The sequence below is a fragment of the Calidris pugnax genome, unplaced genomic scaffold, assembly GCF_001431845.1.
Source record: "Calidris pugnax isolate Ruff unplaced genomic scaffold, ASM143184v1 scaffold20, whole genome shotgun sequence".
Taxonomy (NCBI): domain Eukaryota; kingdom Metazoa; phylum Chordata; class Aves; order Charadriiformes; family Scolopacidae; genus Calidris; species Calidris pugnax.
In genome coordinates, this window is record NW_015094510.1 from 565437 (window position 1) to 583590 (window position 18154).

The window sequence follows — 18154 nt, forward strand, 5'->3', positions numbered from 1 at the left end:
CAGCTGTCATTTTTTCTCAAGGTATTGCAATAATGCTCAATGGTAATAATAGAGCATATCTTCATAAATACTCAGTCTCATATACAGAAGTGACAGCCAAGCTTGTCATGCCCTCTGATTATGAATACCACATTAAAAGCACCTACATGACTGAGTCCCAATTTTTCAGTGGATTTGTGTGCCTTCTCTGTTAAATTGGACATTCAAATTAAATAATAAACAGCTGCTGACTGCTGTGAGGTGAGTTTTAGTTGATTTGTCTCAGGTCAATACCCATTAGTTCATTTTATTGAAACAGCACCTCTACATTTATTCCTTTACTCTCACTAGCAGATTTCCAAACAGCAATTTTTAAAATGGCACTTCCTAAAGTTTTTACTATATAAATAATAGCCTTTCCTACTCCCTCTTTTTGGGCTGAGAAATTCCTTGATTTTACCTTTCACCTTTATCTGCTGCCCTCTCTTCATGAACTACAACAGTCCTCTTTCTTGTTGTTGCACTAAGCTTCAGAAACCTCAGTAGTACACCCCCGTATCACTGTTTGCCCAATTGTATCAGGTCGTCTAATTAAGTATATTTCATCCCCTACACAGTTTATCTTGCTAACACACTTAAGTCATTATCCCAATCTAAAAGTCAATACTCAGCATTTGAAATCTTTTGATCTTCAAATGTTGCTAACTTAGAACAAAACTGTTCATCAAATTTGATGTGCAACTGGTTTCTTTTCCCAAAAACTGTGTTTCTGGGACCAACACACAATTGAGGAAAAAAAAAAGTCTTGCTTTCATGGACACACTGAACAAGTCCTCACCACATCATGCTTAAAATCTATTTAGGAAAAACTGCATTATAGAAACATGTTCAATGTTACATGTCAGATTTCAGGCCACCTGTTAAAACTAAAACTTGTTTTTCTTATTATTTCCTTACACTTGCTCTTGAGAGAAGCAAGACGTCTCACAAACCAGTTTAGTAGAATGCTCCATATTACAGGTAGTGATTGCAAAGGGAAAAAACACTACTTTTGTTAAGTGAAGAAACTGGCATCAAGAGTCTGTCAGGTTCTGGATGAAGAGTGGTAAAGACTTGATATGGAAAAGACAATTTTGCTGAACCTTGAGGAATAAGAAGTTTCAGATGCATCCAACTGAAAAATCATGACAAAAGTAAATGAAGTCAAAGAGAAGATAAAAACCTTAGGGGTAAACTTAGGGGTAACTATATGCTTTCACTCACAAGGAGTTGTGAGAAGCCAAAGTAAAACATATTCAAACCCAAAGTTTACAGAACAGAACTTCCAGTATGGCTTGGATTCGATAAATTTTGAAGTAAAGGGGGAAAAGCGATGCATTTGCTATTGGGTAGATTAGGCATCTATAATTTCCATTCTGAAGCATGGAACATGCTTGGGCAAATATACTGTGCAGTCCTGTGAAAGGCATTTGAATCCTGGTTAAAATACTGCAATTAAAACAAAGACCACTGGAATGATGATCACAAGTTTCAGCAAGATTATTTCTGGCTCATTCTCACAGAACAGTGACGTCTCCATTCACGCTCAATATACTGCCGTGAAGCTTCCAGTATATGAAATGCTCTGGAGTTTCACAGTTGAACATACAGAGCTTAACTTAGATCAAGGTATCCCTTGACCAGAATAATGAAAAAGAATTTCTAGAAGAAAGGTGCTGAGGGACTGTCTTGAGAAGACAGAATGGACAAGAAGTTGCTTTGCTAAGCATTGCCTGAACGTATTTTTCTAACGTGCTGTCATGGTAGACAAGCTGTCCCAGGGCTTCTTACCCCTATGTCCCCAACTATAGCTAGACAGTGCAACTGCCAGGAGAGAGAGAGCTCCCAGCTGCAGGAAAGCAGCCTCTGATTCTGAATGGGAAGATGTCAAGCAAGAAGGTGAAATTCAGAGGTGGGTTCTACCAATGACAAGAGTATCTGGGTACAGAACATTAATAGAAACACAAATCTCCCTTTCGATCCATACGCAAGAGGGATTATATACCTGCTCTAAACAGGTACTTCTTGGATTTTTTTAAAGAACAGGAACTTAAGTCTGACACAGAAAGTAAACGGGGAAAAACCAAAGTGCATGTTTTTCAACTTGAGAAGTGCAGAAAAGAAAAAAGTTAGATTAGCTTGATATATAAAAGGAAGCAAAATGACCATAAGGCAAGCAGAGACACTAAACTAAAAGAACAGATAAGCTGCAAGGATTAAGAGATCATTACAAGGACTGAGGAAAACTTAATATTACTAATTAAGTATGTTGTTACCTATGGCTTAAAAATTTGCGATCTCTACTGCAATTTATCAGGTTTGCATAGAACATTTCAGGACAGTATTTTCAGTTACTTTTATTTTTCTATTGTATGTTCTTAACTGACCTGGAGACCTACTCTAAAAAGTCAAGGGAAGTTTTCAAATAGGGAAAGTGGTTTTATTAAGAAGCATAAATACGGTCTCCTATCATTAAGACTTTTGCTCTAGAATTTTGAAACAATCTATTTTCTGTCAATGTTTAAGTAGTAGAAACGTACTTAGAACTACAAAAAAGTTTAAACACAATACACAGGATGTTTACCCCCTTCTCTTAAATCTAGATTTTTTAATAAAAGCGATGCTACAACATTTTCATACAACACTGAGACCAGATCAGCCTCCTTGTACATGATCAGAACAATACTAAGAACACTAATAGCGATGGGCACTGACAGGGCAAAACTTGAAGGACAAGGTAGTATGTATTATCAAGCTGAGACAGCTTTAATGCCCAAAATGCTGTCTGTTTTTCTGCATATTAAAATAATTTACATATAGTTCGTGTGTTCTTTAATCTTCTTGAAGAGCTATGTTATACAAAAGTGTAAAGACAAGAACAATGTTTTAGTTACCAATAAATATCAGAATATATTTTATTCAGTGACAAAATCTTTGCATATAGGACTTACAATTTTAATCTGTCAGATGAAGACAGTCAGGATCTCAGGAGAGTTGATAAATATTATTTTAAATCTATTTTTAGTGGCTTCTGTTTTGCCAGATACAGTAGTACCAAAGGCCACTTTTTCAATTAATTTTTTGAACGTTTTCAAAGCAAATGCTTACTGCTAATGGATGAGGAATTGCTTTTAGAAATTTTCTGAAGTAAATAAAACTCTCAGTGATTTTTTAGTATAATCACAACAGATTATTCTGTAATGTTCATCCTTGGATAAATCATGGTTTATTTAGTGTTGAAACAAACTCATGGTCAATTAATGTTTTTTGTTCCAGGCAGGCACATTCAAGCTTGTTGCCCTCAATAAGTCTTTTGTTAACAACAAGCTTATATAGGTCAAATTCATGCAAGAACCCAGTTTCAAATTACAGAGATATGACATAGAATTTTCCAAGTTTTGCTAAGCAAACAAAAAAGTCCTCGAGTAAAATGTCAGCAGTTAATGGCATAAATATTATGGTGGGGGGGAGAGGAAGCATGCGTCGAGGAGAACTTAAGTCTGTGCCAAACTCCATGCCTCCTCAAATCCCAAGGTATTTAACTAGCTCCAAAGGATAGTATCAAGAATGTTTCATAGTTCTGAAGATTACAAGAGAGCTAAATACTTAATAATACCAATTATTATTCACATTAAGAGAATGGAGTCTAGGAAAACATCTCATCAAGATATTTCTCATGATAAAAATATAGAAGCTATATTGGAAATGGAAGCATTTGGACATGAATTTTTAATAGTAATGGAAAGCCTCCTTAATGTTTTATATTTGGAAAGACAGATCTGTATGAAAAAGGAAGTTATTTGGACCATAGTCAGAAGAATTATTTCACCTCCGTGAAAAATCCACACACCTCAAATAAGAATTTCTAGTAAGACAGATGCTCATTACCAAAGAATGATTAAAAAACTAAAAAAAAAAAAAAAAAATCACTGTCCCAGTTTTACATTGAAGACCATTCACTTGTACATATCAAGATTTTTTGTGTGTGCTCTAACAGCGTGATCACTCCTTAAAAGCAGGATGAAATACCCCTAAACCACTCTTTCAGTTGAGTGTTTCTGATGGTGGTCATAGGACAGTTTAGAAATAGCAGCTATTCTGTGCATTCAACTTTTTTCTAACATTTCCAAGATATATTTGTGCCTTGTGAGTGAAGAAGAAAAAAAAAGTGTAAGTATAATATTTGATGACAAGCTTTTCTTACTAGAATGTCTTCACCTTCAACTAGAATCTAAGTCTACAAACTGGATAAAGAAACAGATAGCAAGTGAGAAAGTAAGGCAGCCCCTTGGGATTACAGGAAGCATTTAACCTTTACTGAAATACTGAGGGACCATTAAGCAAGACTTAGAATGAAAGAAAAGGAGACCAGGTTTACAATAGAAAAACATAAACCAGGTCTCAAACACAGAAGAAATAACAGCATGTAACAAAGAATTAGAAGCCCCTTGGTTTAGCACATCCAAATGAAAGATCATGAAGATGAGGTGAAAAGAAGAGGCTGGATGTGGAGCCTATGGCAAAAAAAAAAAGCCACTTCATGAAGGGCAAACTTATCTATGCTTTGAAAATGATTTGGCACGTGTGTTGAATCAAAAATACCTGGACAGCAAAGCATGGAGTGATGTACTTTTGCTGTCTGACATGGGGGAAAGAAAAAAAAAAGAGGAAGAAAAAAAAAAAGGAAGAAAGAAATCCTAAGAATGGTTGAGAAAAGACCCCAACAAAAAATGATGCCTTGAGGATCGAAGTTGCATGGCAGAAGGCCAGTCGTGTAAGAGTAAGGAAAGACTGAAGATGGACTACACTTACAACAGAATGAAGCCCAACAGATGGAAGGCGTATCAAGGGCCGCCAACGACGAAGACGGATTGACGGACTGGTAGCCTTTGCAGGACCTACATGATTACGTTTGCCCCAGGAGAGGGATGCAGAGTGACACAATGGTGAAGCCTTCGTTCTGCTGTGGCTAACCTGAGGCTGCGATGAGGATGGTGGTGAAGACAGCGAGGACGATGACGACTACATAAACATTAAAAAAGAACATACTTAGCCCACTTACACTTGAAGTAACATACCTAAAAAGGCAACTGCAAAGATGTCCACTCTTTATTATACTGTCCTTTAGCTGATCAAATCACACAGATAATAATCAAGAATGTCTTGAATTTGAATGAGAAGACAAAGGAAAAATGAAAATAAGCATGGTCCAAATCTGAAGTTTATCACTAGATAATCTAGAGGTTATTCACACCCAGTGAACTTCATAATATGAACACAAGTTAACTGACTCATTCAAGAGACAGACTGTTGGAAAGTGAGGAGGGAGGGGATTCAAAGTAACATGTCATGGAAGGAATAGTTGAGAACAGAGAGCGATCAGTTTTGCCTACAGCTACAAAACCGTAAGTGACAGTTTCTTTGGTAATTTGGGAAAACTAGGCTGTGCTGCTCTGGGATTTAAAATGAATCAAGTGACTACTGTAACAGAACCCAGAGTTTCTTTACTGTTCCATGGCTAACATAAAAGGAAAACAAAGGAAAAGGGAAGCTTACCGTGGTGAGGTATGACACTTCCTAAGTTTTTCACCTATTCTTCTAAAATAGCAGGCCAGTGGCAGTATTGCCATTAACACTCAGGATCCCTTTAGTATCCGTGGAAGCAGTAGGACTATGTTAAACCATTCAAATTGTTACTATTAGAAGAAAGACCACAGAAGTATTAAAAATGACTCTCAGCTGCAACTGACAAAGTTACAGTAAATATATTTAAGACCAGAAAGGACCATTGTGATGATTTAGTTTTGATCTTCTGCCCCACACAGGCCACAGGACCAATCAAGCTCAAGTTTTGTTTGGACCAGAACGTACTCACAAAACAAAAACAAACATTAAAGATTAACAATTCTTTTGCTACTGAAATAAATCAGAACAAGTCAAAATTTCAATCAATCCTGTCTATAGCTCCAGAGACAGTAAGTATCATCCATACAGTTTACTAAATACATTAGTGCTAAATGAAAAGGCAACCTTTCTAGTCCTGCTTAATGATGATATGAACATGGAATAACAGATTACATTAGGTCATCTGTCCATGATGCCAAACCAGGGGCTCAGCTTCAGCTTATCCACCACAACTTTCTCCTCTCACCACATATAAAAATCCCAATGTTATCTTCAGACTTTTAGAGAACCCCTCACCTTCTGTCAGGAAATAAACTTTATCTTTTGTCCTAATGACACAGCTTTTATTTGGCCTCAGAAAAATACTCCTTTCTGCTTGAAGCTAACCTAAAGGGCAATCCAGATTTTCCTGCGTTGATGTCTTCTGCTTTACTATCTTTTGATGTTTTTACAATGCCTGTAGGCTTTGGGGTGTATTTTTACGTTGCCTTCCACATCACTGGTAGAAGTTGTTTAACAGCACAGGTCTTAGAACCGATCCCTGCAGAACACCCCCCTGGCAAACATACTTACTCATCCATGATACCCCTCTTAGCTGCACTGAGACCTGCCATCTGCTTGTGAATCCATGGAAGTTACGTAAGCAGAATAGGAGCTGCAGCTCTTTAAGGTATGTCCCACATTACACATTCAATGGAATGATTCTAGCATTAGATAGCTTCTCTGAAAAAAAATTATTTTCACTCTTTAATCAATGCATAAGCGTCAGTCAAAAACATTTACTTTCTTTGTATTATTTTTAAAGTAATTAATCTTCTTTCCCATTCAATTTCATTTTTTTTTTTATTTTTCTATCAAGAATGGAACAAGGAATTGGTTCTTTCTGCTCCCACATTGCTGACCTTAAAGAACAAACACAAGAATAGGAATTCTTCATGAAAAGCAAGCGTCAAGTACAGTAGAAACTGTAGAGCTCAGAGATAAGCATGGAGTGTTACTTGGGTTGGTTTTTTTTCAATTAACTTCTGATTTTCAAACATTCTGAACCACCCCTATATCTCAGTAGTTCCACATAAAAGAGGACAAAACCAGAAAACCTCCAGCTCAAAAATGTAACCATAGGAAGAAAGAGGAATTTAACAATGACAATACTTCTATGAGTCAGAGACACAAGTTAAATGGCTATTACAGTTATCTGTACCACTGATTGATTTTTTTTTTTCAAATTCTTCATTTGAACAGATTTAAAATGAGGCATTTTACATTTAAATAAAGTATCAGATGGCTTTGAAAACAATTTTTTCTCAGCTTGCCTATGAAAATTCCAAAAGATGACTGATAAAACATTGCTCTTAGAAGTCCTCAGAGTCCACAGACATCCCTATGGAGGAAGGAACCTGCAAGATTAGAACTTGCTGCGGGGCAGAAATTTAAGAGTTTTGCTGACTAGACAGTTCATGATAAAAGGCAAGACATGCTACATTATGTTTTACAATTTTGTAAGCTGCTGCTATCAAAACAGACAAGATTGTTAGTCTTCCTGGAACTGTGATACAGTAACTGTTTACTTAGAAATAGTAAAAAAAAAAGAAACTGAAAAACTTGTTGAGAGTGGGAATTTATTGATGCATTCCATTGACTGGAAGCTGTTAAACTGTATACTTTTGCTCTGAGAAAAACTCTGTCATTTAGCACTCCTAGTGTAAGTACTGTGAAACACTAAGACTTTGAACAATCCAAATTTAAGATTTATTTAACAGTACAGGGATAACCAGAATACTGAAAGAATTTTTTTTATAAAGCCTTTTTTACTTTTGTTACTATTTTCCCAGATTTCTTCACTTTTTCCATTTTTAATGACTGCAGTTACTTCTTTGTTCCCTAGCTAATATTGCTAAAATAATGAAAAAAATATTAAAAACACCCCTTGTCTGAATGTAATGACAGCAGAAAACACTAAGTTTTCAAAATTTAACTCATAACCTAGAATGCAGTTTAAGGCAACTAATATTTTAAAATTTTGAAGTCAGTATTTGTCTTAATTTTAAATTCCATTTATTGAATCTTTTTATCTTTTATTTCCTGTACTAGTAGGTCCCCTACTGAGATCAGCCAAGACAGAGAAAAACTTCCTCCACACTGAAAATATACTTTTGCATTTGTAAAAGTGAAATTTCAGAGAGTATATAGGAATTGTTGAAAAGCAAAATTAATACCAGATTATGCCTAATTAACAAGGCTACAAGAGCCATAAAATTCCATGCATTGCTTTAATAAGCACAAATTAAGCTGTGTCAATTGAAGTTGTTTTCAACTTAATATTAAAAAAAATTAAACTAGAGTTATTGCCAATATTAATGTGAAATGAATGTTAAATACACGTCTCCACATAAAGGATACAAAGTCATATATTTCACATTTAATTTAAAATGTGGAAGACAAATCATAACTTGAGACACTCTATTCAAACAAGACTTATTAACAGCTAGAAACTGCAGAGAAGAGAGAATTAGACTAACTTCACAAGATGAAAAGATCACAGGAGCGTATTTCTGTGCTGAAAATTGTAGCAGGTCAAATATCTGAAGCAGTAAAACAAAAACCCTGAAATAGAATTGAATGTTATTGTCATATAAACCAGTAAGCACATTACGTTTATGGTTTGTAATGCAAAATATACATTATAAACAAGTTAAAAGCTTCATGGAATAGGTCCAAAAAACATTCAGGCAATTATCATCTGCCCCAATCTAATAACAGCTATATATAGGAATGAGTTTTGATGCCTAAAGCCATTGAAGTCTAAGATCTTGAGGAAACACCTATGCAGTTCATCACGCACCAAGAGCTGTGCTTTTGCAAATACCTAAAAGTGCAGAAGTTTGATAGTGCCAAGTAGCTCATGACTCGGCTCCTGACCAAACCAGTCAGGTTTTAGAAACAGGGATGTGTCTGCTCATTTTGTCTGGGGAACCCAAGCCACCAAAGTATCTCAGTCCACATCTAATGCATTGAAGACCTAACAGGACAAAGCGGTGTCTGGGATTGCACGACCATTTCTTTCTAAGAGGAAATATTTATTACTGATTAACTTGGTAGTGGCTACAAAAATTAACCTGTCTAGAAACTCAAGTTCAGGGCATCCTCTCAGTGGAAAGTTCAAGCCCATGCCACCTTCCTCTAAGGAGGCTTCCCTGTCTGCCAGCTGACAAACTCTGCTGGGACTGGGGCTTTCTTCTTTCCTCCATCGTGAGGCTGTGTCGCTACAAAGAAAGAGATGCTCATTGCACTGGGACAGAGCTCAAACCAGCTTTAACTGCACACCAACATCACTGGAAACTTGGAAAACAGGAGGAGATACAATGCTTCTAGTCCTGGTCTTCGTTTCTTACGTGCAACCCCAGGATCAGAGGCCCTGCCACGTGCTCTGCAGCTGCTTGGTTGAGTCAGTCCCTGAGCTTGCAATAACTGCTCCAAACCAAGTGTCAGTGGCCTCGTTATACAGCTCCCTGTAGTGGAGATGGACGAAGGCTGAAGTGACTAATATTAAAGTGCAACTTCTCCAGCCAAATAGGCAATCTAAGAGTTATTACAGCTTTAAGATTACATTCAGAGAGGATGTACTTGTTATCTATTGTTGTTCCCCACCACCTTTTATGGCTTTTTTTTGTTTTGTTCGAGTAATTGCTCATTATTGAATTGTTTAAAAGGGTCTGTATTACAGTTCAAAGTGTAATAGCGTTTTTCTTCCTTAGAAGTCATTATCCTTAGTGGGTTTTTTATACATGCAAATTAAATCCATGCATCACACTGTCTGAAAAAAACCTCTTCCTTCTCCTTCCTTCACAAGTGTTTTTAATCTTTTAACAGCGTTTCAAGCTTGTTTTGGTGGTGGTGGGGAAATCCTGAGAGACATTGAGTTCCTTCAAGCTTTTAGTAGAAGATAAGGAGCCTCACAAAGGAAGTATTCCACAGACGCAGAAGCTTCTTCACGAGCTCATCTCCAACAGTGCATCACAGAATTCACACAAACAAGTAATATTATGAATATTTCAGCTGCAAGAAACATCTTGTTCCTAACTAGAACTTCCTTACATGCAACAAAAGCCTGCACAACATGCAAACTGTTAAGGTTCCTAAACTCCAATCTTCAAAGTGTTTTATCAAAGTGTTTAAAACGTGTTTTATCAACATTACAATCATTAGCATTAATATGTACTGAAACCAAGACTACAGTTTTTAAACCAAATTGAGCTACACCTGCTCACCAATCAACTTCTGCACCGGTAAGTTTAAGACAGTTTCTGCACCTGGTAAAAAGAAAATCTTAACAGTGTTCTCTGTGTCAGTTTAATTCACAATTAAGAATGGACAGTATCGCATGAGCATTACTGTGCTAGAGATATGGGTAAAGACAGAGCTTAAAGGTGAGAAAAATGGTGAGCTCAGAGCTCCCTCAAAAAATTTTTCAAAATTAGTGATTATTTATATCTCTCTGAAAACCTAAATTTAAGTTCTATGGCCTATGTTAGGCAAAAGTCAAGCTAGATTATCACAATGGCAACTTCTGTGATCAAAAATTAGTGGAATTACAAAAAAGAAAATTCTAAAGGTTAGGGAGCTCTGCAAAACCTAATTTAACTGGATTTTTTTCAAATATTTTTCCTCCACAATATTTTTTTCTCTTAAAAAAAAAATTGAACAGCATTGTTGCACACTCAATTACCATATTTTTAGAGTGCTGCCATGGGCAAAGTTGGTTGATGCAACATCAATTCTCTGAGTAGTTATAGCCCACTGTCTAGCTTCAGCCATATTGGTAAAACGTTGGCGGTCTTCAGGATTCTTATAAGTTCTTATAATTTTTTTCCCCTCTAAATAAGTGGTTGAAGAAAAAACAAAACGAAACAAGAAAACCCAAAGCCAAATCAGTTTCTCTTCTGCCTGATGGAAAGAGGTTGAGTGTGAACTCAACCATCATTCATCACGATCAGCCTGCTAAAGTGCCAGTGAGCAAACACATGGCTGGAGCCTGCTGCTCACTGGCTGGAAGCGTTATGGATTGGAGAAATGCCAAAAAAAAAAAAACCCAATCACAAACCCAAACCAAACCAAAACCCAAAAAAAACTTATGGTAGTTTGTTGGTAGGGATGTTGGATGCAAAACTGTAAAAACTGTAGAAGCATTTTGTTACTTTGAGTTGTTATTTATTTCTTATATACTTGTTATTTAAATTCATGGGCTGCTTTATGGGTGCGAATATCCTCTATAGTTGCTTCATATAGATTTTATGGTTAAGCATAAGAATAACAATTCAGAGCAATACTGTATTAATACCTTATTAGTTATTTGCTCAGTAAAGTATAGAAATCAGACTGATGCATGTCTCAAAACACTGACACGTTAAATAAGAGGACAATGCAATGAGTCAAAGACTCACCAAGTACAATTTCCGAAACATTTCCCATGATTCCAGTAAGCTCATTTTTTACACTTTCACTGTATAGGCTGTAAACAAGAAAAAGCTATAGCTAACAAATTTAGGCGACTTCATCGCCTTTCCAGGAAAGATTACACACTTATTCTGTACTACTAAGCTAAACAAAAATCATCTTAGAAACAGTTATAGAGTTGATTTTAAATTCTCCCCAAGATGTAAATGTTTCTTTACAAGACTACGGATTATTCAGAAGAAACACGGAGGAATACAGGCTATTTAAGAAGAAAATCCCACCATATGTTCTTGGCAGGAGTGAAAGGGAAGCTCCTTTATGTTTCTTCTCTAACAATAAATTGTAATGCCCCAGGGAACCAGAGATCTTTGAAAGTTCAAGCTTTATAGCAGCTGAGAACAGAGTACATTGACTCTACTTCGTTCTTGCCAACGTTAACGACTGTTACTGTGATCAAAGTCTAACTTAGCACATTCCACGCAAGATTATAGTTCTCAGAGCACACTAAACAAGTTTACAGACTGCAGTTTGCAGTTATGGTTTGAGTTAAGGAAGAAATCAAGCTGTGGTAGCTTTTTTAGTGGCTGCCAACTTCAATCCATGTTAAAAATATTTCTGATCCTACTTGTGAAAAAAAGTATATTTAAGTAAACATACTGATGTGCACATCAGTTTTTTGTGAACATCTGAGAGCAGTTCTTACTTGTGACTTTTATACTGGCAGAGTCAAACATCAATTTTGATTTTCAAAGGCTAATATTTCTGCCATCAGTATTTTTTGATAGAGGTCTAATGAGGCGCAGGAATGTTGTTTTCATTTGAAGTGGCAGCTCAGATGCAGCACCTCAGTCTGCTCAGTTCTGAGTCTCATTTAGCCCAACAGATAGTACTAGAAGCCAAAGATGTCAGTTGGTAAATAGATGTACGAACCATACTAAACAAAAAAAAAACCCCACAAACACAAGTTACAGAACCAAAGACAGTATTTCTGTACTCCCCAAAATAGCTGATAATTGTATTCCAGTTCTGTTTTCTTCTCTCTTCCATAATAACTAGTAACTGAAACACTGTAGGTTACACTTCATTTAGAGGCTATTGAGAATGTCCAACTAAGGAAGAGAAAAGAAAAAACAGGAATCTGAGAACTCCTAATTTTCTCCTAAGGATTTAGGCCATGAACAAAGTAAGAAGTTCTTATTATTCTCTAACCAATTTCTAATACAGGTATTTCAAGTGGCCACTTCACTTGTATTTATTTGCTTGATTGAAACGTTATTTTGAGCTATGCTGTAATAACATTTAAAGAAGTAAACTTCCTAAAGACCACAATTCAAATTCTGCTAAGCAGTAATGCATAAACCATGCTAAAACTCCCCTGTCCAAAAAAACAAAGGCCAACCTCAAACATGAAAGTGGTTCCATATGCCACAAGTACTGCAAGGCATAATAAAAAGTTCACTCTATCATTTGAACTTTATAACAAAAAGTGATATGGAAAGCCATGTGTCAGCAGATAGTGATACCTTGATGTTGCTCAAACAGCCTGACAATTCCTTAACACCCCACCTATTTGAGTATTTGCTGCGCACAGCAGCAAAAGCTGATCTAAGTCTAGTCTGTGAAGCCTTCTCCTCTCTTCCCAGGAGTGTGCTCCTAACACCTCTGTGCCAGCATTAGCTCCTGCAGGAGCTAGAGGATGAGCTGCTGAAGGAAGCTCTTTTGGGAAGCTGAAGGAAGACAGAAGATATTGTAGGTAATCTGACAATACAGAATTATTTCAGCAGACACACACACAGCTGTCTAAAACTTCAGATACTATTACCAGAGCAGTATTTGAACAGGAGTTAAGCATGTCAAAGCCTTTAGAAAGGCAGAAATTATATACAGATTATTCTCTAGATCAATTCCTTGTCTAAAGGCCAATTAATCTTTTAAAAGGTACTTTATATGATATAGCTTGCCATTTTCCTTACTGCAAAATTGAGCTGTAATGAAGCATCATTGCAAAGAAGTGGATCTGGATGTCAGTAATACGAGAGCAGAACAAAAATAAATGACCTTTTTAAGATGTGAATATAATAATGTGAGTAGCAAGTTATTTCAAGAATCAGTACAGACAATATGTTCTACGTGGAATAACTTCCCTCAAGCTGTCATAGCATATCATTGTTTAATTGAGTTAAACAATTTCTACTGGTTTATTTCTATAACAAGTGTGTCTTTGCATCTTCCTCTTCCTACTCGCTCAGAAAACTAAACAGTAACTTTCTACTGTTAATGAAAATGAGTAGGTAGGATACAAAATAAGTTTCTTTCCCAACTCCAAATTCAAGAGGGCTATTTCCTCTGCAAAAGACTCTAGACCTGGAAGTCTCGCTCATGTAATGATGCTTCAAAAAATTCTCCCCTCAGATTTTCTGATCTGTTACTTGAAAATATTTACTGTGACTGTTTAGAAAGAAAGCAACCAAAGATTGTAATCCAAAAAAGCTAGATAAGAACCTTACCCTTGTGATCAGAGCTATTAATTGCTACTTCTCCTCCCTCAAAGAAACTTAAAAAAAAAAAAGACAAAACAAACAGAAAAAGTCTGCTCAGTACAAAGGAACAACGTAAGGACCAGCTTAGAAGTGTGTGCAGTTCTGCAAAGAAGCAGGTTATATTTTCCATACCTTCAGACATCCTAGATATTATAAACAAAAGTATACGCTCAGTGGAAGACTCATGAAAAAAATAAAGAGGACCTTGAGTATCTGGCAACTATTCCAGTCTCAGCAATAGCTGCCTTTAAGGAACTATCACATAGAAAGGAGAACAAGTTGGATTCTTGAAGCTTTATCCTAAAGACCATATAATTTTTTTGGCAGCTTTGGATATAAAATCCCTGTCACTTGAGAAAGTGAAAGCTTTAGCAGCATAAAGTTTAACAGCAAGACTTACAAGAGTCTTACATTAATTGCTCTCATTATGGTACTGGAATCAAATCACCCTTGAAAGTCCTGAAACCAACACCACACTTCTCCTGTGGGATTATTCCCAGATCTTACTGCTTGCTACTAAAATAATTTTAAACAGGCCTACATTTTCTACACATAGAAGTACCCATAGGACTGCTTAATCTATTTATTTGCTTTACTGCAGCAAAGAAGTGAGCCATGGAGCCACAGAATCTGAGAGTCTTAACACAGAACTTTAATCAAACCTTGTCCAAAACTTGGCCTGAAGGACAACCCCAATTTACAATCCTTTTAATTTGCAAACCTGAAACGAATTAGGAAAATGAAAACTGCTTGACTGTTCTTAAAATGTAATCTCTTTGAAAGAACAAAAGAGGTCTCTATTTTTAAGAAAATTATTCAGTAATTTAATAAAAATTCATTAAACTTTGTTTATAACCTCATATTTTAATACAGAAAAAAGGTACTGAAAATACCCAGTTCTAATCCAGTCTACAGATGTCCTGTAAAAGTTTTCAATGCAATACCCAAAGTTATATAAAATGGCTAGGAACACAGACTTTTTTTTTTCCTCCCCCTTTTGAAACTAAGCAAATTAATTGCAGCTATCGAACTTGGGAAGCCTGTTAAAACACTCATCAAGGCACAAAACTCCATAACTCTCAGCTCCAATCCATTTGCTTGGCAAGTCATCTTTACGCTTCATCTAAATAGATCACACATTAATGATAAATCCCAGAAGCAAACTGACCACCATAACTATTGTCTTTCAGCAGTCACAAATTGGAATGTAGAATCTAGCCGTCCACTAATATTGCAGTTATACAAATAATATCTTGTCAAATATGATTTTAAGAAAAGTCGTATTTGAAAAAAGTAAGACATTAAAATAAAAATAAATTATTTTTAATAAAAACAAGTTCTTTTCAAACAGAAACAAATCCTGCTCACTGGATAAGACGAACAGATGAAATACACAGATACTAGAAAGATAGCATTGCTTTATTCTATTACTGCTAAACTTTTGTTTCTAGATGGACCTGTTTTATTTCAAGGTTCGGAATAGCCACATACAGAGAACAGAAATAAAATCAGAAAATCCACTTGCATGTTGTAAAAATCAAGTAGCTACGCTGAGATGGCTTGGCAAGACTGTCAAGGAGCGGTCAAGAAATAAAGGCTTTACTTAGAAGCATTACAGGCTGACTCCTCTGAGATCTGAGAAATCAGAGACCAGAAAAAAAAAGAAGTATTATCTGAGAAGAACCTGTCTCTATTCTTTGCTATTTTTAAACCATCCATATCTCAAGATTCCAGAAAATTTTACTTTTATCACATCACGCTGCTCTATGGTGGGGTGGGGTGTTTTGAACAGGGGAGGAAAAGAACAGCATCTTGTGGGCAGTTACATAGTTTCTTACCCAAATCAGCAAGGCCCTCTGCTGTACCTCCCACTTTGGGAAATTATTCTAACACAGTTGAGCTTAAGCAACATTTTCAGAAGAATCTGAGCGGAGAATAGCACGCAATACCTATGTAAGGGACAGGACTACCCACAGAGCAGGCTATTCTTAGGAAGCAGGCAAGCCAAGTTAATCACCCTAAAAGAGCAGGCCTGTGTGTTTTCTTAACCTTTCATTCCGTAGGAGACCTGGAGAGGACTTTTTACTCACGAAGCTACAGCACTTAGTATCATTAAGATATATAAAAGACACTTGGTATTCAAAGGAAAGATTTTTATGCAAGATGCCCTTCCTGTGTGTGGGCAGGGGGAGCAGAAGTATCCAATAGAGTCATAGGAAGGTAAACATGTCCCTCTGAAATGAAGTTCTCAGGAAAGTACTCCTAAAATTAGTCAATATGCAGGAGGAATGGGATTCTCTTCTCTCTTGCTCCAAAGGTGCTAGAACTTATCAACTCATTCTGTAGGACGAGTCAACATCCCTGTATGACCTGCATATGCTAACTTCAGCATCTTCAAGGACGTGCTGCTCATCAGCCCCTCCACTACTACCTGAAGCAACATTTACAACGTACCACTGGGAAGAAAAAGACTAGGAGATAACTCACTCCACCCCTCAATTACACTTCTCAGCATATTCACATTTCATATTTTGTTTTGCTTAAAAAGAATTGTACTTAAAAGTAAAGCAATTCGGCCTGTACAGATGAAATGGGAGGCCTTGCTGCTAGTTTAAGGTACGACAGGATCTTCAGGCAATTAGATGTTCCAGTAAGGTAATTTGTTTATTTCTTCTCTCCTTGGTTAATGGATCAGAACTATTCTGAAAAATGGTCCTAGGACATGTATTCAGCCAGGGTACTATTTCAGCTTTGGAAACAGAAGGACAGGAAAAACTTATTTTACCAGCCTAAGGAATATCTATATTGAATTACTTCCAGATTCAGTCATGCAAAATGGAATAATAAATGTTTGGCAGGGAAACTACCTATTCAATATTTATGTTTAGATATGGTTGCTAAGACAATCTTGTAAATTTTTATCATGAAAAGAAGTCATCATATTTCCACAGAATTACTAGTCTTTTATATTGTGGTTATCTTGATCAGGAAAAAAATTAATTTGTGGAAGTTCAAGAAGTTAATTGTCCCTTATGAGGAGATTCCATCATCCCTTAAATGCTTCCTGAATCTTTAAGAAGACTCTCAGGAACCCTATAGCCCTTGCATTTTCTTTCCCAGTCATTCCATAATTTTTGTCAGAAGAATGCACAGAGAAACCATTCCCTGGGTGAATGTCACAGTACGTCAGAACAATTAGAACAGTCTTCCTCTTTCACAAGGATCTTAGGAAAAGATTCAGTCTTCAGCAGCTTGTGGGAATAGTCTCCATAGTCTCTCTCTTCCCGAGCTTGCCAAGAATATCTAGAAAAGGACTCATCTGTAAAGCGTATTCTCTCACATAAAAAAGGAAGAAACTTATGAATTTGCTCTGATGTTTCTCCTTGAAATATAGAACGTCGATTAATATAGATAAAAAGGTAAGAAGAAAGAGCAGTGGGTTTTTTTAAAGAAAATATCACAAAGGAAGTTGAGTATATGAAAGAGAGGTAGTTAAAACAATTCCCAATTTTCATTTGCAGATGGAAATGAAGAGGGAGAAATGAAATTGGGGAGCAGAAAGGACTGCTTTTTTTTTTCCTTCATTGTTTAGAAGACACTACACAAGTCATCAGAAGAAAGAAGACATCATCCACTGTACCTCAAAAAAAAAAAAGTGGAGGAGCTACTGAAGTCACAGCCAAAAAAGGTGGACTCATTGCTTCATCAAACAAAGCAGTGCCAGTGCTAGCAATAATCTAATCACTTTTCTTTTTGTGGAATAGATACTGAAATCTGAACTGGAAAAATGGAAAACTGCCTTAGCATGACTGAAGCAGGAAAATATTGAATGTTACGTCTGTGTTTATTTTAAGGTTTTTTGGCACTTTGTTTTGGTTGTTGTTTTTCTTTTTATCCCCCTAATCTGTTGGGGGATAAAACCTTATAAACACATGTATTAGTGAGAATATATCTGAATTGGTATTTCCAAACAAGTATCATATACATGATGGCAAACCAAGTATTGTACTATTTCTTTTCCTGAAGTAAAACTTCTCAGACTCTCATAAAACATTTGTTCCACGTGTACGATTACTATGGATCTTACCTACAAATTTGCAAAATCAAAACCTTAATTTTCATCAAAAATACTACTCTGAAAAGACACTTGAAAAGATCATCCACATTATATAAAGCCTTAAAAAAAACACCAACAAACAACAACAACAAAAAAATCAAAAACCCAAACCAAACTCCAA

The 18154-nt window shown here is 36.2% G+C and overlaps 1 protein-coding gene across 1 annotated transcript in view; it reads right to left on the reverse strand.

Moving 5' to 3' along the window:
• UCHL3 (ubiquitin C-terminal hydrolase L3) overlaps positions 1-18154 on the reverse strand; it is a 44196-nt gene that overhangs the window by 8269 nt on the left and 17773 nt on the right. The gene's annotated exons all lie outside the window — the stretch shown is intronic.